This window comes from Capra hircus, chromosome 1 (genome assembly GCF_001704415.2).
Source record: "Capra hircus breed San Clemente chromosome 1, ASM170441v1, whole genome shotgun sequence".
Lineage (NCBI taxonomy): Eukaryota > Metazoa > Chordata > Mammalia > Artiodactyla > Bovidae > Capra > Capra hircus.
In genome coordinates this window covers 97,238,089-97,264,566 of record NC_030808.1, presented here as the reverse complement: position 1 = coordinate 97,264,566, position 26,478 = coordinate 97,238,089, and the positions used below count along the sequence as shown (strand labels likewise).

The 26,478-nt window shown below is 42.0% G+C and overlaps 1 protein-coding gene across 5 annotated transcripts in view; it reads right to left on the bottom strand.

The window, feature by feature from the left end:
• Positions 1 to 26,478, bottom strand: part of MECOM (MDS1 and EVI1 complex locus) — a 627,797-nt gene that overhangs the window by 585,173 nt on the left and 16,146 nt on the right. The gene's annotated exons all lie outside the window — the stretch shown is intronic.

Sequence of the window (26,478 nt, the reverse complement as noted above, 5' to 3'; positions counted from 1 at the left end):
GGTTCGATCCCTGGGTCAGGAAGATTCCCTGAAGGAGGAAATGGCAATCCACTCCAGTATTCTTGCCTGGAGAATCCCATGGACAGAGGGGCCTACCTAGTGGGCTATAGTCCTTGGGGCAGCAAAGAGTTGATTGAAACTACTGAGCATGCAATCAGAAGCTTAGAGCATAAATAACTTCCCATTTCAAATAATTCAAACTGATTATCAAAAAAATTACCAGCCAAACACTAGCATATTGGGAAAATAGCATAAGCTATTAATTAGTATGCAACAGACATTTATCAATTCTGTTTCCAAAATCTCATTTTAGTTATAAGTTTATGTACATAAGTGATGACTATGCAAGGCAAAAATATTCCTTATGTTTTCCTGAGATTTTTTTTTTTTTCCCTTGGATCAAAATTGGAGTCTCAGAAAGAATTCAGATCAGCCAGACACAGGACTAATAGGTTTATAAAATTCACTGTGTCTTCTTGCCTTTGTTATGTAGTTTAGCCTCAAGCTCCAAACTTGAAGGCTCATCTCTATTTTCATTGGTTATATTATATTAGAAAAATGTCCCTGGCACTGCGTATTTTCAGTGTAAGTTTCTCTATGTCTAACTGGCATAAGCTGACTTTGCCCAGTTAAAAATTTAACAATAATTGGGAGGGGGTAGTAAGTGAATATCCTGTGGCTTTTACATACACTTGCCCTTGATTCTATATGTCTATTCTCTGTTCCTTAATGATCTTATGTGAATTTTAAAATGTCTTTTCTCTTTTCCCTCTCTCATCTTACTCTTGCTTCTCTCGATTTGTCTCTCAAATAAGTTGAGTTTTTCCCTTTCTTGGTTCACAGTGCATCTCCACAGACATCTTGCCCTTGTGAGCACACAGACTTACGTGCACACATTACAATGCTACATAAGGGTGAGGTAACTGTTTGGTGTGTCACTAAAATTGCTGATATCAGCCTGTATCTGTATCACCTTAAAGGAGGATCAATTAACCCTTTTTTAAGTTCTGCTTATAACGAGTTACAGCAGTCAAAAAAGTGATGCACACCCCTTTACTTGAAACGACGCTAATGTGTTCTTGTAAGAGGATGCATTGACAGTTTTACGAGACTGGAGTCTAGTGAAAGCAGGTGTACATGGCCCCACAAAAAATGGCACTGCATTGTGAGGTTTGAACGGAGATATGAACGTCATTTCATGTGGTTAACTTTTGCAGAAACTCAGAAATGAGGCAAGAGTGAAAAGCCATTTGCTGCCAAGATACAAGCTCAGCTATTAGCCTTCCCACTATTCACATGGCCACACCTGAAACTGATACAGAGTTACATTACCGAATAGCTTAATTAATGCTTTTCCACACTGCATTGTATACACACTGGCATGAGCTAAGCATAAGAAAAATAACCTAGATAGAACTGTACCTAAGTTGTAGTTTAATTAAAGATGAAAATATTAGGACTTCCTTGTTGGCCCAATGGCTAGGAATCCACCTGCCAGTGCGGGGGACATGGGTTTGATCCCTGGCCTGGGAAGATCCCAGGTGCTACAGAACAACTAAAGCCTGTACACCACAACTGCTGAAGCCTACATGCTCAAGGGCTGGCGAGCCACAACTGCTGAGCCTGTGCGCTGCAGCCGCTGAAGCTGGCATGCCTAGAACCTGTGCAGACAACAAGAGAAGCCTGTGCACAAGCGGCCCCCACCAGCACAGCTAGAGAAAGCCTGCGTGCAGCAACAAAGACCCAGTACAATCAAAAATCAATACATAAATAAAAATTAAAAAATAAAAATAAAAGGTCATGATAAAAACAAAAGATGAAAATGCTATTTTTAAAATAAAATTTTAAAAATCTGTTGTTCCTCACAGGTGAAAAACATTCAAGCAATCTCAATCAAAGTGGGAAAGTAATCCTGGATCCTAATTTTAAAAAAGATGCTAACAGTAGCATTTTAAACTAAACTCTTAGAAATTATAAATTGAAATAAATAAATAAATAAACTCATAGAAGCAAATGAAACAATTCATACTTCTTTTCTGGGCCACACCCTCCTCTTTCTTTTCTGTTTCCGGCTGTATTTTAGACCAGCCTTTGTCCTTTCGAACATTAACTTGTGAGATAGACTAATGGCTTTCTCAAACACCCTTTACCATAAAGCACTTATAAACAAGGGCCATTAGAAAATCAGGAAAGAGGACAGGAATGAATTTACCATTCTGTGAGGTGGTAGAGATAGCTTTGATTTACACTTCAGACATGAGCAGTGCTGGACTCAGATGGCTGGTGAAGGGCCAGCCACGAACCCTCACTAAGCAAAGTCAGGTCAAAAAAGAATTGGAGATGCACCAACGACCTTGCAAGAACTCAGGAAGAGGCTCTCCAGACGACAGAGCACCCTCAGAGACAACCTTCAGCCCTTTAACCTGGGTCTCCACCAGGAGCTGTGTCCCCTGACACGTGTGGAATCTCGGTGGGCCACCACTTCAACCTGAGGCCAGGAATTCCCGGCTTCCTGGTCCTCAGCTTCAATGGCTGTTTTACACCTGCTGCGGTGAAAGCCTCAAACATCGTAGCCACATTTGGAAGTAGTTCATTAAAGAGGTTCTAAATGCCTATTTTTTTTAATATTTTTAGAACACTCAGGAGTTTTATAGCACAGGAGAGGCCTATAAAAGTAAAGTACTTCGCTAACAGTATATGGAAGGAAATTTTCAAATTAATTTTTAGTGCACATTGTTGCTTCTGAGAGTTTTTGTTTAATTTTTATAGTGTTAGAGGTTACACTCATCATTTTATTAAAAGACTCAATTATATTTAACATTTATGGAGCACCTCTCGTTTGCAAGCTACTTGGCTGAGGATTTAAGGATGAATGAGACGTGAACCTGGACAGGAAACTCAAGGGTGTTAACACACAAACACAACACAGCTTTCCCTGTACACTATCAAGGTACATACGAGGGTGTGATGCCCTTCAAGATAGGAACCATACATTCCACAGCGCATATGGGAGTGCAGGCTTTGTGCTACAAAGGTGATTTAGCAAAACTTCAAAGAAGAGGTGGCCAGGCCTTAAAGGATGATTCAAAGTTCTCTAGCAAGGGCTCAGGGGGAAGAGTATTCCTAGTCCATCCTGGAGACAGAACTCCAAGACCTGGAGACTGGAAACCACAGGTGTCCTTGCAGGACAGAAAGGTGGCTATTGGACCCTGAGGAGCAGACTCAAAGTGGAGAGATGCACAGGGCTCGCTGTTGGTCATGCGCTTTGACGAACATCTGGTTGTGCTGTGTGCATGTGTGCTCAGTTGCGTGTGACTCCTTGCAACCCCCCATGGACTGTAGCCCGCCAGGCTCCTCTGTCCATGGGGATTCTCCAGGCAAGAATAGGGGGCCTTCCCAATCCAGGGATCAAACCCGTATCTCTTGCATCTCCTGCATTGGCGGGCAAATTCTCTACCACTGAGTTACCTGGGAAGCCCTGTTATGAACATCTTACTGGGAGACAAAACCTAGCTAATAAGCACACATCTCAAGAGTCATGCAGAAGCAGACTGGATTACCACAGCGTTTTACCGACCAAAGATCTCAAAGCATTTAATCCATGAAGAACACCATCCCTTCCCGTCATTCTCTAGCTCTTGCTTAGAAAGATGTTTTTCCCCCCCCCGGAAGTTTCTCCAGGTGATTGGAGGAGGAGGAAAAGAAAGAGGCAAAAATGCCTTTACGAAAATGTGGTATATTCAAAATGTTAACAGGTAACAAATATATATGCTTTTTGCCTTTTCAAAATGTGTAGAAATATAAGATTTATATGTATGCTAGAATCATCACGCCATGCAGACAGCATGGTTTCATAATGGCGTACAAGTTTAAAGTTTTAAAATGGGCTTTGTTCAAATCTCCATATACCTCTGTTTCAGTATATATACTCTCATTTGAAAAAAAGCTCACAAGTTTAAGCTTAAGGCCCTTCATGAATGTAAAGCCATGAATGCACCTCCACCCTGCGCCCCCTCACTCCTACCCAGTTCTTCCCAAATGATGCTCAATGAACACGTTAGTTCATTGAGGGTGTTAGTCACTCAGTCGTGTCCCTCTCTTGCCACCCCGTGGACCATAGCCCACCAGGCTCCTCTGTCCTTGGGATCCTCCAGGCAAGGCACTAGAGTGGGTTGCCATTTCCTTCTCCAGGGGATCTTCCCAACCCAGGGATTGAACCCAGGTCTCCCGCATTGTAAACAGATTCTTTACCCTCTGAGCCGCCAGGGAAGCCCGATGAACACTGAATTGGGAACAAATGACTGACAGCTCTCTCCCCAGCCAAGAGACTCTTCTGTTGGAGCAGGAGTATTTTAGTTGAATATTTTTTTAAGAAGAAGACTGGAAAGCCATAAGCACACAAGAAGGTGGATGGAGGCAGCACCTTTGTGGAAAGCCCATGCCCCTCCCAGGGCTCTCTTGCTAAGGTTCTGAGCACGCTGCCTCTGGAATTACTGAATGGTTGGGGACAAGCAGAGAGCTTTGCTGCTGGTCACTCCACCTCTACCACTGCCACTAATACCCATTTCCTGGGCTTTTCTCCGTCCACCGTTCACTGCCTGGAGTGGAGTTCACGGGGACATGCTTCACCACCTCTGGCAGGTGGCCTAGGAGGCACAGGCTGCCCGGGCACCCATCAGAGAGGGGTCTCTTGAGAACAGCAGGATGCCAGCTCCTGCTGCCAGCCCATCTCCACCAGCCCTGACAAGGGACAGTCCCCTCCCACCTCCCTACTGGCCATTCAGACCCGTCCCAACACAACTGCCAGATGGAGCGAGAGAGGCTGGCCACACTACTCACAAATGTAGAAAGAAACCTGCCTTCTCGCCACAGTGGGGAAAATACACGGCAACTTTCTGCCACAACCCCTGTGCCATTTCAAAGTCATCAGCAATTACTGTGCCCCTGCAGGTGCGGGAAAATCAAATGCTGGGACAATACATGCCAAGTTGCTTCATCCGTGCCCACCTCTGTGACCCCATGGACTGTAGCCTACCAGGCACTTCTGTCCATGGGATTCTCCAGGCAAGAATACTAAAGTGGGTTGCCATGGCCTCCTGCAAGGGATCTTCCCAATCCAGGGATAAAACCCACATCTCTTATGTTTCCTGTATTGGTAGGCAGACTCTTTACCACTAGCACCACCTGGGAAGGTGGTGGGGGAACAAAATGATCTCTGCTAAAAGTGTAAAACACTGCAGGGCACAGGCGTGGGGAGCTCTGAAGAAACAGGCCTGGGGAACACTGGGACTCCGAGAGTAGCTCCCTTAGCAGGTGGCCTGGGTTTGTCCCATGACCCACGGGGAAGACGCAGTTTGAGGCATTTTTCTCTTCATCCCCACAAGTTATGAGGAATGAAAACCTACTATTTTGAAAAGACCCTGATGCTGGGAAAGATTGAAGGCAAGGGGAGAAGGGGATGACAGAGGACTAGACGGTTGGATGGCATCACCGACTCACATGGATGTGAGTTTGAGCAAGCTCTGGGAGATGGTGAAGGACAGAGAAGCCTGGCGTGCTGCAGTCCACGGGGTCACAGAGTTGGACACGACTGAGCAACTGAACAACAACATTGTGAAATTTCACCCCAAAATTCATCTGTACACTGCAGAGGGACCTTAGGCTTAGACTTGGTGCCCTGGTTTCGCCCAGCCTTGCCTCTTCAAGATCTTAACTGCTTCCTGGTACCTCCTTGACAGTCACCTGCATGTCACCTGGACCATAGTAACTTGACGGTTTTCTTCAAGCATTTACTTCCGATCCTTAAATCTGTTTTAAAAAGAACAATTTCAGATGGAAAACCAGTATCATCTGCTATGATACAGGGAATGGTATCGAGAATGAAAACTAAGCAATGTTATTAAATTCTAGCTAAATTTTGTCACCCAACTAAGACTCTGTATTTATGCTCAATATCTCTATTAAGCATTAGCACATGTTAATCTGCATTTTTTCTTGCAATTGTTGGAAGGACTAAAGGAGAGCCTGAAAGGAAAGGACTCTCACTTCTTGGTTCAAGGCTGTGGAATCCTCAGCCTGTGAACCACCAAAATCACCCCATTCTCCATTGTAATCTACACCCAACACTTCAGAAACCACTATACTAAAGACTACAGTCCATGGGGTCACAAAGAGTCAGACACGACTGAAGAAACTTAGCATGCATACACATGCTAAGGATAGAAAAACACAAGGCTGGGTTTGTCTGTGGTTGTTGTTTTGTTTGCCTTTTTCCCATTTCAGGGAGAGTGATGGCACTTTGACTTTTTCTCTACCATGCACTTAGCACAAATTCCCTAAGTTACTTGAGTTTAGGGACCTCATCTACACCAGCACCAGGCGTGCACGGGGAGCGCTCAGACACAGCTTGTAGGAGAGCGAGCAAATGCTGCTGGCTGTCATCTCTTCTTACTTACTCCTTCCCTTTCACTTCCCTACAAGCATTCCAGCGAGGTGATATTCAGAATAAAGCTACGCAGAAACCTCTTAGAGATGACATGATATTCATTCAGTCATTTAGTTCAATGACATGATCCTCCTTGCAAAACATTCCATTCTCTCACCAGCCACGGCTCAGGTGAGAACTCTGAGAACAAAGTGGATGTATTGCTCCATTTCACAGATGGACTTGTTCCACGTCCAAAGAGGTAAAAGAAGTCAGCCAAGATCACATACGGGCTTCCCCGATAGCTCAGTTGGTAAAGAATCCGCCTGCAATGCAGGAGACCCTGGTTCAATTCCTGGGTTGGGAAGATCCCCTGGAAAAGGGATAGGCTACCCACCCCAGTATACTTGGGCTTCTCTTGTGTAAACAATCTGCCTGCAATGCGAGAAACCCTGGGTTGGGAAGATCCCCTGGAGAAGGGAAAGGGTACCCACTCCAGTATTCTGGCCTGGAGAATTCCATGGACTGTACAGTCCATGGTGTCACAAAGATTCAGACATGACTGAGCAACTTTCACCTTCACTTTCGAGATCACATACAGGGGTACTGGATTTAAAACTCCAGACAGACCTCCAGCTTAAACTTTTGAGTCACACAGTGGGATTGGCCAAAGTCACAGCTCCCACATGCAAACTCCAGCAAAGCTGTGCTACCTACCAACATCACAGTTAAGCATTATGGCCCTCAAACACTTTGTGAAAGTCACGACAACCTATCTGTTAGCTCATCCCGAAGTTCTTATTTTTATTTGGTTTTCTGAGGCCCTATCTGGGCAAAGCTTACAAATCAAAAGGAAAAAGCTCATGTGTGCTTTCTGAACATTCTGTAGGATGCTTGCCTCTCCAGTGTTCTGTATTTCTTGGCCCTGTAGTCTCGAACACTGGGTTCATTGTATTACACAGCAATGTCGACAAACGCTATGCACCAAAGGAGAAAAGCACTGGAGCTATCATCTGCTTTCTATCCCAGTAGCTTCCTCATCAATCTTCTCCTGTGATGACCAGAGGACGGAGGATACATTTAAAGCAACACAGAATTCTGTGAACATTACCCATTCTCCAAAGGCATTTTTTTTAAATCACAAAACAGGAAGTTCCAAGCCATTGAAACTCACCAGTATATTTGCTTGAAAGTCTTCTGGAACAACAAAACAGTACATGCCTACCCAGGCGAGCAGACTATTATAAAAGCAGATGTTTTGCTCACTTCCACCTCAGAGAAACACATTGTCAATTTAGTTAACATCCTTTAGTCATTTGAACAGGCTTCTCAGGAAGTCAGCAATGATATAACTCAAGTACAATATGATCCTTATGTCCCCATTGATCTCGTACTTGTACATCTGAGCAGAAGATAGATGTGTGTGTGTTAAATGAATTAGAAAGAAGAAAAATGCCGGTAGCTGGGCTACTCACCACTCTCACTCAAATGTCAACCCACAGGAGTGGGATTCAAGAACAAAAGGTGCTTGGGGTGGGGTGGGGGCGGGGGCATCCTTGTCCATGGATTACATTCCTGCCAAGGGTTCGGCACTACCTGTTCCCACAGCAAGAACAGAATAAATCACCCACACAATCAGCCTGTGTAGAAGATAGTCCCCAAAGTACCCCAACAGCCAGTGTTAGGGGCCTGCATCTGCCTTTCCCAGTGATCTGGTCTCACTGTGTCTGGGGCCAAGACTCAGGAAGACACATTAAGGTTGTGATCAAGATGGAGGGGCAAAAAGAAAAGGAATCAAGAGAGTAAGACAAGGGGAAGAAACAAGGAAAGATGGGAAATGAAAAGAGGCAGGAAACAGTTGTGACCCTGGGCAAAAAGAAGTTGAGGAAATGTGGCCAGACGAGCATGTAAGTCTTGCTGCTGGTCAGAGAACCCCCACACAGAACAGGATCACTTGGAATGCCCACACAGCACCTCCAGCCACAGGAAGGGGACGCAGGTGTAAGAACGCAGGACACTCCAAGCGCTTCTGTAGAAGAGGAGTAGTCACTGCCTGAACTAAGGCAGGTCCTCCAAAAATAGACTTCAGTCATTAAGCTAAGTATTCCCAAGGCTCCACAACACACACACACACACACACACACACACCCCTTTGCCAGCAACAAGATAAGCTTATTAATGTTAGTAAGACAGTTTTTGTCCCTTATTTACAGAGTTTTTGAGGTCATGCTCCTGTAAGATTTTTTAAGCTAATATATTCATATAACAGCATAGCAAATAAGCTCATCAAAGTCACTATTAAGTCCACACCCCCTGTTTTACTAACCTAGACTTTTGTTTAAGTAAACTCTCCAAATTGATGATGCTAACCAAGCCTCCCTGGTACAGGGTAAAGGAGAGCAAACCATGCCAGGTAGCAGGGCCCTGCTTCCAGGCAACCTTTTTCTCTCTCCAAGACATCAGTGCCACCCAAGTAGCACCAGGCATGCAAGGCAGCCCTGACATCAGTGGGATTTGAACAAAGGGCCAAAGGGTCTCTTTTTTAAACGTCTGCTTGGGGCCTTGCAAACTCAGAATTTAACCTTATGCTACTGGGGTAATGTTCACTTGGGAGTACTTAAGCTTAAATTACTCTTAAATCACTCCTCTGTGTTAGACACACCCAACTCTTGGCAGGGAACCAGAGTCAGGATGTACCGCCCAGGACCCACTGTTCGAACCTGAAACTTGAAAGGCCTTGAAATCCGAAAAGCAAACACAGCCTCTCAATCAACTTTTTAAACTCATCTGCTTCCTCTATCTCCAGCACACTGTTTTTCTGTTTGAGGATTTCCAAGTAGAAGTCAGAAGTGAAATGCTGGCCCAGGACAGACTGAAGGGAGGCCCGAAGTGTTCTTGGGGCTGCAGTAAGCACTAAGGAGGACACAGAAGGAGACGACCGGTCAGATCAGCCCACGTGGGCTCACAGGAAATTGCCCTGGAAACGGTAAGAGCATCGCATCTGGGTCAGGCTGCAGCTCTGCCATTTACAAATGGTGTAAGTTTGAGAATATGATTTAACCGCTGTGCCTGTTTTCTCATCTATGCTGTGCTGCGCTGTACTGTGCCTGGTCACTCAGTCGCGTCTGACTCTTTGTGACCCCATAACTGCAGCCCGCCAGGCTTCTCTGCTCTTGGGGATTCTCTAGGCAAGAATACTGGAGCAGGTTGCCATGCCCTCCTCCAAGGGATCTTCCCAACCCAGAGATCGAACTCAGGTCTCCCACACTGCAGGCAGTTTCTTTACCTTCTAAGCCACCAGGGAAGCCCAAGAATACTGGAGTGGGTAGCCTATCCCTTCTCCAGGAATCTTCTCGACCCAGGAATCAAACCAGGGTCTCCTGCATTGCAGGTGGATTCTTTACCAGCTGAGCTACCAGGGAAGCCCTTTCTCATCTATAAGTCGAGGATAATACCAATGCCTAGTTCACAGGGTTACTGTGAGAATTAAGTGAGTTCATATATGTAAGAGGCTTGACAGTGCCTATTAGCTTAGATTATTAATAGTTTTACTATTATTATTTTTACCATAAGTATTCTTAGTTTACAAAACCATGGATTACTCCCTCTTACCTATGAAAGAAATACATACCTCCTGATGTGGCATTCAAGGTTTGAACCATCTGCCTACAACCTACTTGTAGAGCCTCACCTTCCACTACTACCTACCAGGTGCCATATTTTAAAACAAAAGTTATGCTTTATCATTACCTGGACATAGCTCACAATTCCTTGACTCACCTCACATAATTTTCTCTGCATCACCCCCTGCTACATTTCTTTATTTATTAAAGTATAGTTGATGTATAATGCTATATAAATTATAGGTGTATTATATAGTGATTCACAATTTTAAAGGTTATACTTCATTTATAGTTGTTATAAAATATTTGCTATATACCCCATGTTGTACAATATATCCTTATATCTTAGATCCATCTTTCAGATCATTCTCAAATACTACATATACTTTTAGCCTGAATGGCCAAACATTCATTGAATACGTAAAACTCAGTATGTCTCGTTAGCTCTGTAGTTTCTCATATGACATGGTTACCAAGTTCCCTATGATCTAGTTCACCCTCCTCTTCACATACTTCAATCATCAATGGACTTCTTCAAAAATAGCGACCAACACCATGTGCAATGCTCTGGATATGCTTTAATCCACAGTATAAAGGGTTGGATCACTTTCATGATTAATTTATTCCTTTATCACACCTTAATATAATGCCATCTTCTTAGGAGTCACATGATATTCCCTCACTGATACACAGTTTCTGTTCAACTAGACATTCTTCCCTTGAATCTACGGTCAAGACGTCCCATAATTACACCACTGACTTTTTTAAAACCAAAATTAACAATTTTACATTTATGTATACTGAGTGGCACCTTGCAGGCCACAGGACAGACTTCCAATTGACAAAATAATTTGGAACACACTTTGTTTATCTTTTGCATTGACTGTATCTCCCAGTGAAGTCATCTGAAAAGCACTCTCTCTGTGTCATGGACAGCAATGTGAAATAATATAGGAACAAGGACAGATTATTGCAGCCATCAGCCAAAGAGTCTCCCCAGCTTGACAGATCCACAGACCTTGAGATAATGGTTATTTTATCAGCTGTCTAACCCAGCCTGCTTTCATGACCTTATTCACAAACATATAATGAAGCTTTATGAAATGCTTTTTTGAAAGCAAGATTTTCAGTGTCTATACCATTCCCCTAGCAAGAATCTTTTTTTTTAAGGTTAGGGTTATTTTGCTGTGACAAATATATGTGACTCCCAAAAGTTGCTACTGCTTTTTAACACTCCAAAACAATGCCTAGATACATTTTTCATGGAATATTAAAAAATATATATATGAGACCAATAGAAAAGGTTCACAATTCAATGATAAAAGAAGTGCAGAAACCCCAATAAGAATAGGATATTTATTCTATGGAATCGAAGTGTCAGATGAACTTCTGAATACAATGCAGCCACTTCTGAGCAATTTATAGCTGCCAAATGGGAGAATATACCTCCTAGAACCCTTAGACTTTCAAAGGTTGTTAATCCTACCCCTGGTTGACCTCACAGATTGTATCAGGCAAGCCAAGCAGCAGGCTTGAAGACTCAAGACCTCTTCTAGTCTCTCTATATTTTTAGAGAATCTTCAGTCACAATTCTAGATTCCTCTCTCGAGAATTCTATCCACTAAGAAAGGCATTTCCCCACTCCCACCATGATTCAGAGCAAATATGGGCCATCTCTGAATAGAGCAAATAGTCTTTGGTGACCAGACTTAGCCTAACATTCCAGATTGTGATCTGTTCATTTCTGAATAGACTTTGGTAACTAGTCTCCCAAAACACTTCCCACATGAACCATGAGGCCATATATTCATGCCCTTGTATAACCCCTCCCCTTAAATCTAGGGTAGTCACATGACTTGTACTGGCCAATAGGAAACAGCAGAAATGACATGGCTTGACTTCAATGCTAGGTCATAAAAAGTCCTACATCTTGGGGTGCTTATCCAGCAATCCAGTCACTGTGCTGTGAGAAGATCAAGCCATATGGAGAAGCCATATGCGAACATGCCAGTCAAGAGTCACAACCATAAGTTAAAGATGTCAGGCAGAGAAAGACAGATACTATATGATATTATCTACATGTGGAATTTTAAAACCACAAAAAACTAGTGAATATAACAAAAAATAAGCAGATTCGTAGATATATAGAGAACAAAGTAGTTGTTACCAGTGGAGAGAGGGAAAGGGGAAGAGGAAATACAGGGGCAGGAGGGGAAGAAAGGATTATTATGGGATGATATGAAATCATCTATGTGAAACTTTTGAAAATTGTAAAGCATTATAGAATTTAAAGAATCTTTCATTCAGAAGACAAAAAAAAGAGCCATAGTTGAGCTCCAACAGCCAGAAGCAGCAGCCATTTGATTGAACCATCCCGAATGTCAAGTTCAACAGTCTCCTAATGACTGCGGCCCCAGCCAACATCTGACTGCAACCACGTGAGACCCCAAATAAGAACCACCTAGCCAAACTCCATTACTACTCAGAACCGAAAGAAATAATAATAAAAAATTGTTTTAAGCCACCAAATTTGTGACTGGTTTGTTACACAAATAAAATCAGATACAACATTGAGTCTGTGGATACCAGAATCTACTTTATTCAAAGCCTGGAAATGCCAAAGATGACCCTGGGGTCTCAGGGACTTACAACCAACATGCCTCCAGTCTCAGATACTGAAGGGCTTTGACTGACTCCAAACTCTGAAATAAAGATCAACCAGAACTGAACTCTCTCGTACTGTGTTCTAGAGACTGTTGGAGAATATCACACAACAGCAAAATCTTATTTAACTGCAAATATATTCAACTGGAATTTCAATAAATCATAAATTTATTTTATATGACCTTTACATTTTAAAAGTTTGAAGTAATTTGTTTCTCTAACTTTTAGGATATTAATTGGATTAGAGGAGTTACTCTTCAAATTTCAAAAAATCAATAGATGTTTACAATTATGGTCTCATAAAATATTTCAAATGCCGATTCATTTGAAATCATTCCATACAGAGTGCAAGGTAATGGTATGCAAGGAGTCAAAGGACACACAGCCATTGGCACATGCATAACCCATGGCACATGAAAGACAGATTTTAAATAAGTAGCAAGTGATTACAATTTCCACATAGAGTTCAGTAATAAAGAAGCAATGGCAGGGTAGACGAAACTCTGATCAAGGAAGTTCTCTCCAGAGAAGAAATATTTAATCTGACACCTGAAGGATCAGAAAAGAACTACGCCGAAGGATAGTTAAAACTCGCATGTAATAGATAATTGTAGTGAACTGTGTTTCTTTCCATGGCAGCCTATGATCTCAGAGCACTTAGAAGTCTTCTATTGGCATCTGGACTCATTTCTGAAATGTCAAAGCCTTCTCCCACCTAAGTACGTGTCATCTCTCACTCTTATGCTTTGTCTTATTCTTCAAGACTCCTCCAGTGTGGACTTAATAGTTTAGCTATCACGCTGCACAAAGCCCTCAAGCACACGTTCTCCTCCCTTCATCCCCAGCAGCCCTCCTGTATGTAACAGACAGTGTCCATCCCCTGCAGGCATGCACCATGACCCCAAGGAGGAGCACCCTGCTTCAAATCCCACCTGAGTCTCAAATCTTATCTGTTCCTCAAGAAAGAGGAGCCTGACATCTTACAAGAATTCATTTATTTACTGGTTTAAAATATTCTCGGCAATTATTTTTAAGTGGTAGAAGGATTCTGATCACGTCAGTTAGATTCGATAGGCAATGGAGGGCTGACACATCTGCTTCTGCACAAATCAGTGCCTCACTGACACAAAGACCAGGTCCCCTGGCGTGGCTGACATGGTTGGTTGCCTCCCAACACTCACTCCATTCCTCTCCTTCTGTACCACATGGGTGGGATTAACATCTGTGGCAAAGTCAGCTGGCTGACCATCAAAGGCTCATGCTCCCTTCCACAGTGTGGAGTGCATGCTGGGGAGCAGAGGCCCAGCCAAGGACCACATTTCACATCTCTCCTGACCTAGGAGGGGCCATGTGACCAGCTCTCACCAATGGGATATGAGCAGAAGTGATGTGTGTCACTTCGAGCTAACACAGTTAAGAAGCAGTGACTCTGGGAGCTCAGTGTGGAAGATGCACAAATTCAGACACTAAGAGCTCTGAATAACCTCTTGGAGGTGAACCAATAGTTAGGATTAGGAACATTTACACTGGTCTATAACATGACTGAGAAATAAATGTTTGTTTTATGAAGCCAGAGAGAATTTGGAATTTATATGCTCTAGCAGCTGGCTTTCCTATATTAACATAACATCCTTCCAAGATCCAGGGATGGGTTCTGATTTGGTTCAGGGATGGGCATGTATCCCAGGTCTGAGTCAATCATTGCATAGTGTTATTCAGCCACAGAAGTTTCTTCAGAGACTGACATAGTGCCTAAGTCAGTCCAATTAAAGGAAAGGTTATAATTTTTCTCAAAGTTTTAGGGAAAAGAAACCTTCTTTCTCCTTCTGAAAATGAATAAGAAAGCATGTAGTAGAGCATTTTGCATCAGTCTATCAATAAAGCCAACATACAAAGGAAAGGAGCAAAATGAAAAAATAGAACCAGATAGTTAATCAAACTATGCAAATTAACCAAAGTATAATCTACAAATATACTTTAAAATGTCATAAGCTGATAAATTGCTTTCATTTTTAAGCCACTTTAAATTTGTTTCTCTTTATTAACAACTAGTATCTTTTAGGCATAGTTGATTGTACACAAAACTCCCACAGTTTAATAAAGAGAAATAATTAAAAACCAATTACATTATTAACTATAATTCAGAGTTCACCAAACACATAAAAGATATGTAATATGGTACATTTAGGATATATAATTGGTACATCAATAAACATTAATCAACATTCATAAATAATTATATCTATATCAGTCAGAATAAGCTAGTTTATGCTGCTGTAACAAATAACCCCCACAGATCTCAGTGGCTTATAACAAAATGCATTCCTTGCTAATATGATGCTATGTGCCTTATTCTGGATCAACTGTGATACAGTTCCACCTTTCCTCCAGGACCTAACCTGCTAAGATAGCCTCTGTCTAGAACATTTCTGCTCTAGTGAACAAGAAAAAAGGTAAAACATGGTGAGCCACATGCTGAATCTTAAAAAATTTCTGTCTGTTCACATGTATTGGCCAGAACAGGCTTGGGGTCACAGGATAGAGAAGTATAACTCTCCCCCAGAAAGAGGCAATGAATATTTACTTTGAATGATATTCAAATATTTTATTCAAAAAATTACCCAAATATTGTATTTGAACAGTGCCTGAAGTTGATAAGCCATACATTACCTATTAAAGGAATAAAGACTCTAAAGAAAATTCAGAATGCAACCTTACATTCGCTGGCCCACATATCAGAATCTGACAGTATGTTCATCCATGATTGAAAGAACACAGACTATCAATAAATAATTATTGAAAAGTCTTCTCTATAACACTGTCTTTTACTATTTTAAAATTTTGATGACTACTACTGAGGTGCTGGTCAATAGAGGGCAGAAGCAAAAAAAAAAATTAATACCTTAAAATAGAATTTGAGGAGAAATCTATGCACAGGAATATGTCTATCTCTGCACTATTCTGATATTTGATTTTACTACTGGGGCCTCTCATCTATAAAGGTAGGTGGTGATAGCAGTTTCACAGAGGACATAGGACTGGAAAGGAGGATTTTACTGTGGATTTCAGAGTGCCAGGCATAACACAAATACAATCATGTAAGACAGCACAACACCCCTATGAGGTAGGTGGTCTTGCCTCTATCTTACAGATGTGGAGTCAATGTCCAAGGCTACAGAGCTACTCTGAAGCCCCTAGACCTACACCTCGCTTAAGTCAAATTTTGCTAAAGCAGAGACAAGATCTGACCTCACCCAAATGGTGAGGAGGTGACTCTAAGTACATCATTCTCCCTGGCCCAACAAAAGCCCTCAAGAAAAGATCAGCCACCCCCTGGGGGAGAAAGCACAATGTTCTCCTACAGACATCAGGAAGCTTTGACCAACCACCTGAAGACGTGGCAGTGGCATCCCAGGCCCCACAGGCAGGAAGAAGCTGTGCTGGGTGAGCAGAAACCTTCCCATGTAGACGCCTTGCTCCCTGGGATGTAAAAGGCCTCTCTGAGATGGGAGATGAGGAAGACAGTGGAGGGAATGAAAATGGGAGGAAATCTGTTCACTAATCAGGAAAGCCTCATTGGATGAAAACTCCAGACCAGAACAAGATTAAGGAATCGGGAGCTTGGGAGGCCAGTTGCTGAGGTCTAAGGAGGTGGACTGGGGTCACAGCAGTGACGAGAAACAGGAAAGCATTTACAATTATCTCAGGGCACGAGAGGCTGAAAGAAAATTAATCAGTGTACCGACTGCTCACTGTTTGCATGGGGCACAGATCTGGGTGAGTCAGCACTTCAGTGTGACTTTAACCCCATGCAGCCAACTGCTCACTGATAAGGCCATACCTTCCTTGCTACTGTGCAGCGGGAAGACTTGACCCTGTTCACCGAAGGTTTCACTGCATGTCTGTGGCCAGACCCTGTTAATTATTTTATGATATATCTGTAACCTGCAATTATGGGGTATTATCACAAGCATTTGATTCAGAGGAACCAGAGGACTATGTTGACTAATTCAATACCAATGTGTACACCTTTTTTTTTTTTTCTTTTTGCCATGTCACTTGGCCAAGATGGGGAAACAGTGACAGACTTTATTTTGGGGGTCTCCAAAATCACTGCAGATGGTGACTGCAGCCATGAAATTAAAAGACACTTGCTCCTTGGAAGAAAAGTTATGACCAAGCTAGACAGCATATTAAAAAGCAGAGACATTACTTTGCCAACAAAGGTCCATCTAGTCAAAGCTATGGTTTTTCCAATAGTCACATATGGATGTGAGAGCTGGACTATAAAGAAAGCTGAGTGCTGAAGAATCAATGCCTTTGAACTGTGGTATTGAAGAAGACTCTTGAGAATCCCTTGGACTGCAAGGAGATCCAGCAAGTCCATCCTAAAGGAAATCAGTCCTTCATTGGAAGGACTGATGTTGAAGCGGAAACTCCAATACTTTGGCCACTTGATGAGAAGAACTGACTCATTTGAAAAGACCCTGATGTTGGGAAAGCTTGAAAGCAGGAGGAGAAGGGGACGACAGAGGATGAGATGGTTGGATGGCATCACCGACTCAATGGACATGAGTTTGAGTAAACTCCAGGAGTTAGCAATGGACAAGGAGACCTGGTGTGCTGCAGTCCATGGGGTCGCAAAGAGTCAGACACGACTGAATGACTGAACTGAACTAATGTCACCTGGCACATGGGGATCTTGCTCCCTGACCAGGGATCCCGTGCCCCCTGGCAGTGGAAGCCTGGAGTCTTAACCACCGGATCAGAGGGAAGTCCAGTGTGTATGTATTTTGCAGCTAACAAAGTACTTCCCATATATTACCTCACTGAAACTCCTGCCAGTTCTGCAAAAGAAGTATACTCTCTCTTTACTGGTGTGAGAACTGAGATTGGGACTGTCAGCAATTTGTCCAAAGTCTCATAGCAAGGGGCAGAGATAGAATTTGAACTTAGATCTGACCATGCGACATGGCCCTGAGGAAAGAAATTCAGAAACAAGAGAGGACAATTGTGGGAATATACTGGAATAGAGAAGAAGGTCCCTATGACAGCTATAAAACTATTTCAAGGAGAAATGAAGACAAATTAGAATTAAGCTCTCTTTTAATGATACATTTACCAGTGATCTGTCATTGGGAAAGAACTAATACATAGAGTATCAATTTTCAGTAAATATAAATGGCAAATAAGGCATTTAATGAATTGCAAATGACAGTGTTTCTACAAGTAGTTATCAATCACGAGTAAACGCCTCCCCATTTATTAATCATATATTTCATTTCAGCAAAGAATCTAACAGAATGGCTTAAAGAGAACCCAGGGATGCTGCAGATGGTGACCAGGAAGGTAGACATGAAAAATAAAACTTCTGTTTTATCCATTTAAAATGTGAGGAGGAGACAAGGAAGAAGGAAAATACTTGCAAATGGGATTTAAAATGTATCGGGTAACTGATGAAACATGAAGAAAACTGCATATTCATCAACTGGAAGGTATGCTCTCAGGCCAACTAAGGACAAAAAATGTGAAAAGGAAAGACTCTTGGCCAGAAGTAAAGAGCAGTCCAGAAAAGACAAAGAGAAAAAGGACAGAGGGCTGGAAGAGTCGCCATGGTTATGGAAAGGCCTCCAACGTTGCCAAACTCCCCCAGAGAGGGAGCCATCAATTCACACGGTTTCAGGTATTTTCCCTAGCCAGAATGTTATTCAAAACAAAGGCCAAAAGAACAAGTCCTCTCCCCTACTTCATCCTGCAGACCCATCTAAAAAAGCATTACATGTCTTTGGTCAACTGACTTATCTTAACATCGTTACGAAGTCTTACTAGTTTGTTCTGGATGTGGAGGTAAACCCACCCTGCAAAGGATGTAGGGCAGAGTAAAATTACCAGGGGACCATAAACCTGATAAAATTTCCCGAAGCTATTACAGAAGGCATGGTGCAAGAAAGAAATATCCGTCATCACAGATCTGAATCAGAGAAGCAAAGTTGAAAGGGAGGGTAAGAAATGTCTACAAATGGTTGCTGTAATTGGCCAAACTTTGTCTTTCTTCTAATTTTGAAATTATGCCATTATTTTACATACTTATATGTTGTTGTTTAGTCATTAAGTCATGTCCAACTCTTTTGAGACCCCATGGACCCTAGCCCATCAGGCTCCTCTGTCCATGGGATTTCTTAGGCAAAAATACTGGAGTAGGTTGCCATTTCATTCTCCATGGGATCTTCCCGACCCAGGGATCAAACTCACTACTCCTGCGCTGACAGGTAGAGTCTTGACCCCTGAGCTACTAGGGAAGCCTATGTAAACATACAGAACCCTTAATGCTGCTTTCGAAACACACAAAAAGTATAATAACAAATAGTTTTCAATGGGAAAGAACAGAAAGAAAAATAATGTGTTAGAATTCTCAAATTTATACACCAGGGTAGAAATGTCTGCTACCAACTCAGGAGCAAACAAAATTGCCATTTTTCTCAGGAAATCAAAGCCTTCAACATCTCATTCAAATAACACTGCATATATGAAGCCAGAGTCTAATTAAATTACATCAGTCATCAATCTGCTTTTGCTAAACTTCCTTTCCACAGAACTGCTAATAGAGATGTGTGAATCCCCAAGTATGAATGTTTAAATACTGAACTCTTAGCACTGTGTTTTCTAAACAAATCCTCTTAGCAGCACATCCGGTTTGCTCTGCCTCGCACATCCTCTCTCCTCCACACACCTATGTTTTTCTTTCACATCCTTGCTTCTGCCATCCAGTCTCCCCACTCACAACTTCAATAATCCAAATGGCAGAAAAGTGTGAATGAGCAAAAACCAATTTTGTTATTACTACCATTTCCTTCTGCTTACTCTCAAAACAGAAGCTGCATAAGGGAGAAAACGGTCACATATAAAATTATTAAAAGAATCCTTCATACAAAATAATCATTCCCCAAAGGGAAGCTTCCTAAACATTAACTAAGGGCACCAAGACAGCTCTGGCCTAGCCTTGGGCCTTCACCTCCTAGCAGATCTATTTTATCTCAACAGCATTTAAGAAGATCTACAGAAGAACCAATTTTTACCACAGTGGGAATGAAATGAGTAATTTCCGCACAGTGAAAAGGATGGCCCTCTACTACAGATACTCCATTCCCAGGAAATAAGTCAAAAAACTTTCTCTGAAAGCAATGGGTTTGAAAGCTGTCTGGTAGCTAAGAAATCATTTCCCTGTACCACGTTTCTCTTATGGGTAGCCTGGAAAAAGTTACTCTCGTCTTCCTTATTTCAAGCCTCAGTTGTAGAATAGAATCATTCTATTTTCTCTCGCTGACCATATATTTTGCTGCAAAACCCCTCTTGCACTGCAGCTTATAATGCTCTTAAAATACACAGATTATCTCAAATATGTGTGATTCTGGAGCCCCACTCCTGAGGCTAGAAAATTATACTCTTGGTTCCTGGCATTTTATAGTTTATATTCGTCTTACACTAACATTATAATCAAAATAAACATTCAAAAGCTCTTATGAAAATATGGCTTTATTCTCTTTTTTAAACTGAACTACCTTATCCCTTTACACTTGGGTTGAAGAAACTTCTAAAAATTAGAAAATGCAAGTGATCACTTTGAAAGAAAAAACAAAGGGGCAATTAGATTTATCATCATTGAAATAGTGGCAGAATCCAAATGAAATTCCTTGGAGTATTTGGGTGTCATGGTTAATAATTTTGAAACATACAACTTCAACTAAAACTGAAGAAGGGACCCTCAACTGTCCACAGATCCACATAAGAACACGTTTTATAAATACACACTCATTCCTTGTTGCTGGCTCAATTCTGTCTTTCAGTAAAGCCATTCTCCTTCACCACAAGTGCACACAAATGTCTTGTGTTTCTTCATGTAGCCTGTTTTGGTGTTTATCCCACTGAGCTCAACGAAACCTCCAGAACCACCAGGCACCTTGAGCTAGTATGCACTCAGGTGCAACTGAACATACCTGGACCATCCAACAACATCCAACACGTTTATTTAATACATCTTCCTGTATAAGGAAGTGAGTGACTGATAGCATTGATTAAAACCAGCCAAGCATAATGGTCACTGGCATTCAACATCCAAACTTTCTAAAACATAGCACAATCCCCGTCTGAAAACCTACTCTGCATTTTTAACATTTCTGGTTGAGATGTCTATTTTTTAACAGTTCATTTTCTGTTTTCCCTCCATGCTTTCTCTGGAATTTCCAGCAGTCCCTTTGCATGAAAAGGTTGGTAAAAGCATTCATGTTGGGGGTTCTAGAAAACCAAAAGATCAAAGAAACGAGCAATATTAAAGGGCTCTCTCTCCAGGCAGCTGCTGATTCTGTTCTTGTTTGGGTTGTTTTTGTGCTTGTTTTTTATCTGAAAAGCATTATTGTCTCCTTAGAAATGACTACCAGATCAAAATGGTCAAAAAGACACCAAAGTTCCTGGACTCTCAAAAGGCCATCCATTGTCTGTGACGCAGTGTCCCCAGCAGTGTCCCCAGCAGTGGCTTTTCACAACTGGAAAGCTCTTGCATATTACTGCCACAAAGACCAGAAGTCATAGGCAGAAAGCAAGTCCATGGAGCCAAGTGCTAAGAGAATCTTTCCAAATTCTAACTCTGTGCTTATAAAAGTCGAAAGGAAGCCATACAATAAAAGGTATACAGTCCTGGAATTATCCCCACGGTGTCAGACTTTATTTTTTGGGGCTCCAAAATCACTGCAGATGGTGACTGCAACCATGAAACTAAAAGACACTTACTCCTTGGAAGGAAAGTTATGACCAACCTAGACAGTATATTGAAAAGCAGAGATATTACTTTGCCAACAAAGGTCCGTCTAGTCAAGGCTATGGTTTTTCCAGTGGTCATGTATGGATGTGAGAGTTGGACTGTGAAGAAAGCTGAGTGCCGAAGAATTGATGCTTTTGAGCTGTGGTGTTGGAGAAGACTCTTGAGAGTCCCTTGGACTGCAAGGAGATCCAACCAGTCCATTCTAAAGGAGATCAGCCTTGGGTGTTCATTGGAAGGACTGATGCTGAAGCTGAAACTCCAATACTTTGGCCACCTCATGCGAAGAGTTGACTCACTGGAAAAGACCTTGATGCTGGGAGGGATTGGGGGCAGGAGGAGAAGGGGACGACAGAGGATGAGATGGCTAGATGGCATCACCAACTCGATGCACATGAGTTTGAGTGAACTCCGGGAGTTGGTGATGGACAGGGAGGCTGACGTGCTGTGATTCATGGGGTCGCAAAGACTCAGACACGACTGAGCAACTGAACTGACCTGACCTGAACTGAAGCATTTGGAGCCACCTTACTATCTTTGCTATCTCCCTAAATCATCTCTTTCTTCCCAGTTTCTTATGTCTGGGACTCACTGCCCCCCACCACCTGAGCCCCACCACCATGGATTCTGATTTAATTACTTTGGGGTGGATCCCACACACTGGTATATTTGAGCTCTCCAAGTGATTCTATCCAGCTATATTTGGATCTTTTCTTAGGACTTCTCTGGTGGCTCAGTGGTAAAGAAACCACCTGCCGATGCAGGAGAAGTGGGTTCAATCCCTGGGTCGCAGAGAACTCCTAGAGAAGGAAACGGCAACCCACTTCAATATTCTTGCCTGGGAAATCCCAAGGACAGAGGAGCCTGGTGGGCTGCAGTGCATAGGCTCACAAAAGAGTCGGATACGACTTAGTGACTAAAACAAAAACAATCTCCTCTTAACTTGTCCACTACCCTGTCCCCCAAAATAAAAAACAAACAAAAAAAACAGACTGAATCTGAGACCTTATTAGCCCTCCCCTTATTGAATTCCCACAGATTATTCAACGATGTATCTAGTCAAACACTTCGTCCCAAGATCCAAATGATTGGCTATCAGAACAAAGTTGAGGACTTGCTTTCAGATGTGATGCACAGAGGAAAGACTCATAAAGTTGTGGCTTGCTTTTCTTGCCTTAAAAACACGCTGGTGACCTTGGGCAAATTTACAGTCACAGTGCATTGTTCAGAAAATGGGAATTTGAATCCAGCACCATTGACTAGTAAGCTGTAAGGTGTAATTAGCTTGTGATTTCAGACAATTAAGTGACGAAGTCTCTCCTAAGACATCCATTGAACAAAGATTTGTAGCACTACCTAAATAAAACTAAAAACATAAAGTGATGGAAAACCACACTGCAGATAAGTCTGGGAACAAAGTGGGAGACAGGAAGATAACCAGCCCTTGTCATAGAAAAGATTACTTATATCAACTGTGGCAAAATTCCCCTTTACTGAGAATTGTATGAAATTATTTCTTGAAATGAAGGTACCCTCTATGAAAAAATCTTATTATCTTTATGAGCTCTGGAATGCCCACGCAATGTCATGTTCCACTTTTATTTCTGAATTTAAAAAAAAAAAAGGGCAGTGGAATGTTCAGATTAAGTAAATTCTTAGGCTTTGGTGTAAAGCAAATCCAGGCTAGATCCTAGCTCTGTGCTCAGAACCAAAAGGCCTGGAGCAAACAACTAGTATATCCCAAGTGCCCTCCCCACAAAACCGGGATAACAAAACACAGAGGTGTGAGAACTGACCTCATAAGACGTGAACATTCAGCACTCTTCATTAGTAGCATTACTTGTTGTTTTGTAAATTATGTCCGTTTTACAGATGAAGCAACTAAGGCGCAGAGAGGCTGAGTAGTTTGTCCATGGCCACACAGCTTGGCAGTAGTAGAGTCAAGATGTCAGCCTAAACAATGCAACCCCAGAATCTACATGCCTAATCCCTTCCAGCATTTTAATATTCTATAATTTTAGAACTGCATTAAATTTACACAGTTCATTACAATTTACAGAAGCTTACACATATGTTATCTCATTTTTGACATTACTAGTGTGGAGGAAGCAAAGCAGAGGTACTGTTCCTATCTTATACCCGAGGACATTGAGCTCAAAGAGTCAGTACCCTGCCAAAGGACACCAGGCTGACAAGTAGCAAAGCTGGGACTCAAGCTATGTTTTGATACTCTGGAGAACATCATCCATCAGAAAACATGCCCATGGTACTCAAAATATTCTGAACTTTTGAGATGAACACACCTAAGAAATAAAATAAGCATCTATCTTCTAAGTAGACAGGGTTTAAAATGCTGCAGAGAGCATTTTCTTCTTAGGAAAATTATTACTAATTGTCAACTCTACATAATGAAATGTTATGATATCATCCAGGCAAATTGTGTGAGAGTGAAAGAAGGAAATAAATGGTTATGTTCCATATACCCTGGAAGCAGTCTACCAGTCCTAGCCTATGCCACAGATCCACTTGGAAGGTTTCCTAAGGTACAGCTCATCATATTAGGTATCACAGTATTTTCTTTTCTTGAGAGTAAAACCCTGGCGACTGAGAGATTATTATAACTCAAGGGCAGGAAGAGAGATCTGATCCACAGATCATGAGGCCCTTTGAAAGCCCTGGATGCATAATGCTTTTTACCTTGACATTTCCCATCCTCTTCAGATTCATCTACCCAGTATTTTTAGGCCAAAGAAATGAAGACACAATACTACTTCATGAGTCAAACAACATCTCTCCTGGTGTTTTAATGTTGCAATAAGGATGCTTAGATCACTATCATCATATGCATTCAGGTAAATGGGGAGTCTGCTCAGGGTTTCAAACTGTGCCTAGCAGTAATGATATTGGACACACCAACTTCTCCACCAAGCCTAGCAGCTGGAAAATTAGCTTAGACACATATACACACAGCACAGCAAGATGTTTAGCATAGAGAATTGGATGAGAGGGCCATGGTTTTTATTTGATTTCTATTTTATAAACAACATAATCACATGCGGACCTGAGCAGGAGTCACTTCTCTGAGCTTCTGTCAATCTTTGGAATAAAAACTGTCTGACCTTTTCCAGCCCTGTGGCCACTGCTAAGTTTTCCAAATTTGCTGGCATATTGAGTGCAGCACTTTAAGGGCATCATCTTTTAGGATTTTAAACACCTCAGTGTTAATTCCATCACCTCCACCAGCTTTGTTCATAGTAATGCTTCCTAAGACCCAGTTGCAGTCTTTGGATAGCATTATCTTCTACTAGACAAATGTTGAGCCTAAAAGCAAGGTGCACCTTTTGAAACCATGAAGATTTCAGTTTGGGCGTCAGATCTTTGCTCTCAGATACCGCTTCAGGTGGCAAGAAGTTGGAGGAAACTCTTGGAAAATCTCCGGGAAGAACTTCTTGAACTGTGATTAGAGTTTGTTCTAGCTGCACCAGAGATAAAATACACTAAAGTGGTGAGTGTGGGAAGAGTATTTTGTTCAGGTGCAGGCCGAAGGCTATGGGGCTCACAACTCAAGCACTCTGCATCTTACTACATTCCTACAATCAGTGTTTAGTGTTACCCTAACCACAGATAAATGTGACTGGAGTAGAGGCAGGGGATCTTTCAGGAAACCTACCTAATATACAAATGTCCTCCATCTTAGTCATTTGAAGGCTCAGAAGATAAATTTAGAAACGTGTCTTTAAATGCATTACACCCAAAAACTTTAAACCCTCAAATTTGAAACAAGTTTTTTTCTGAGCTTGGAGCGGTTAAAGGGTGTTTTGTCAGAAAAGATGTAAAACAAGGTACGCCTTTGGCCATGTACCACTGTCCAGATGGTTGTGACTCAACCAGAGTAAGGCTGTGACCCTTGGGCTCACCCTGAGCCCACAGTACTGAGACATCTGTCCACACGTTCTGTCTCTCACAAAAGACTGTAAGTTCTTCAAGGGCAGGAAACTGATTTTACTTCTCTTTGTACACTCAGTGCCCAACACCATGCTTGGCTCAGGCTATTAAAATGGTGTCCAATAAATATTTGTTTAACTGGACTGAACTATGTGTCCAGAAACCTAATTTGCTCTCTGATTCTGTCACCAACCTAGTGTTTACAGATCAAACCCAAAACTCCCACTCCCTCCATCTATAAAAGAAGATACACAAAAACTTTTGTTCTGACCCCTAGGCCGTGGAGCCAGCTAAAAATGTACATGGTATCTGTGAGTGCAGTGGACAAAATGAAATCAATGACAATACTTTGACGCCTTGTCTGCTTTTGCCCTCGGTTAGAGAACCAGGTAGATTGACTACACTAGCCGTAAGTGTCAAAGTGGCACACTTCAAACACTTAAACAACAGTCTCGTCATATCACTCTGCTCTGGTGTCACCTCCTCAGAGAGGTCTTCTCTGACCATGCTTCTAAAATAAGTCCTGGGTGCTCTCTAGCAAATTACCCTACTTTATCTTCTTCAGACCACAAGTCAACATCTGAAAGTATATGACCATTCACATTTATTTCCCCTGGAATGGGAACTCCATGTGGGCCTTGCCTCTGTGTGTGTGTGTGTGTGTGTGTGTGTGTGTATGCTGCTATCTTCCCTTCACCTACAATTACAGAATAGCTGCTGAATGAATGCATAAGTAATAGTCACCAACAGTAAGTATTTATAAGGGCCTGGTTTTGTTTTCAAGTATCTTGAGAGGAAACCATCAGCATTAGTATGTAAGTAACTTAGTGAGGCAAGCATGACCTCCACATCTGACAGGTATTAAGAGAAATGAAGCATGGTATTATTGTTAAATGGAAGACCCCCAATGCTTGGAATGGCACTGCAGTTTGCTAAGTGTATGGCTTCACAATGTTAGCAAAGTTAGCAAAGTATATGTGGAGAAGAGTCAGGCATAGAATTCAGTGTTC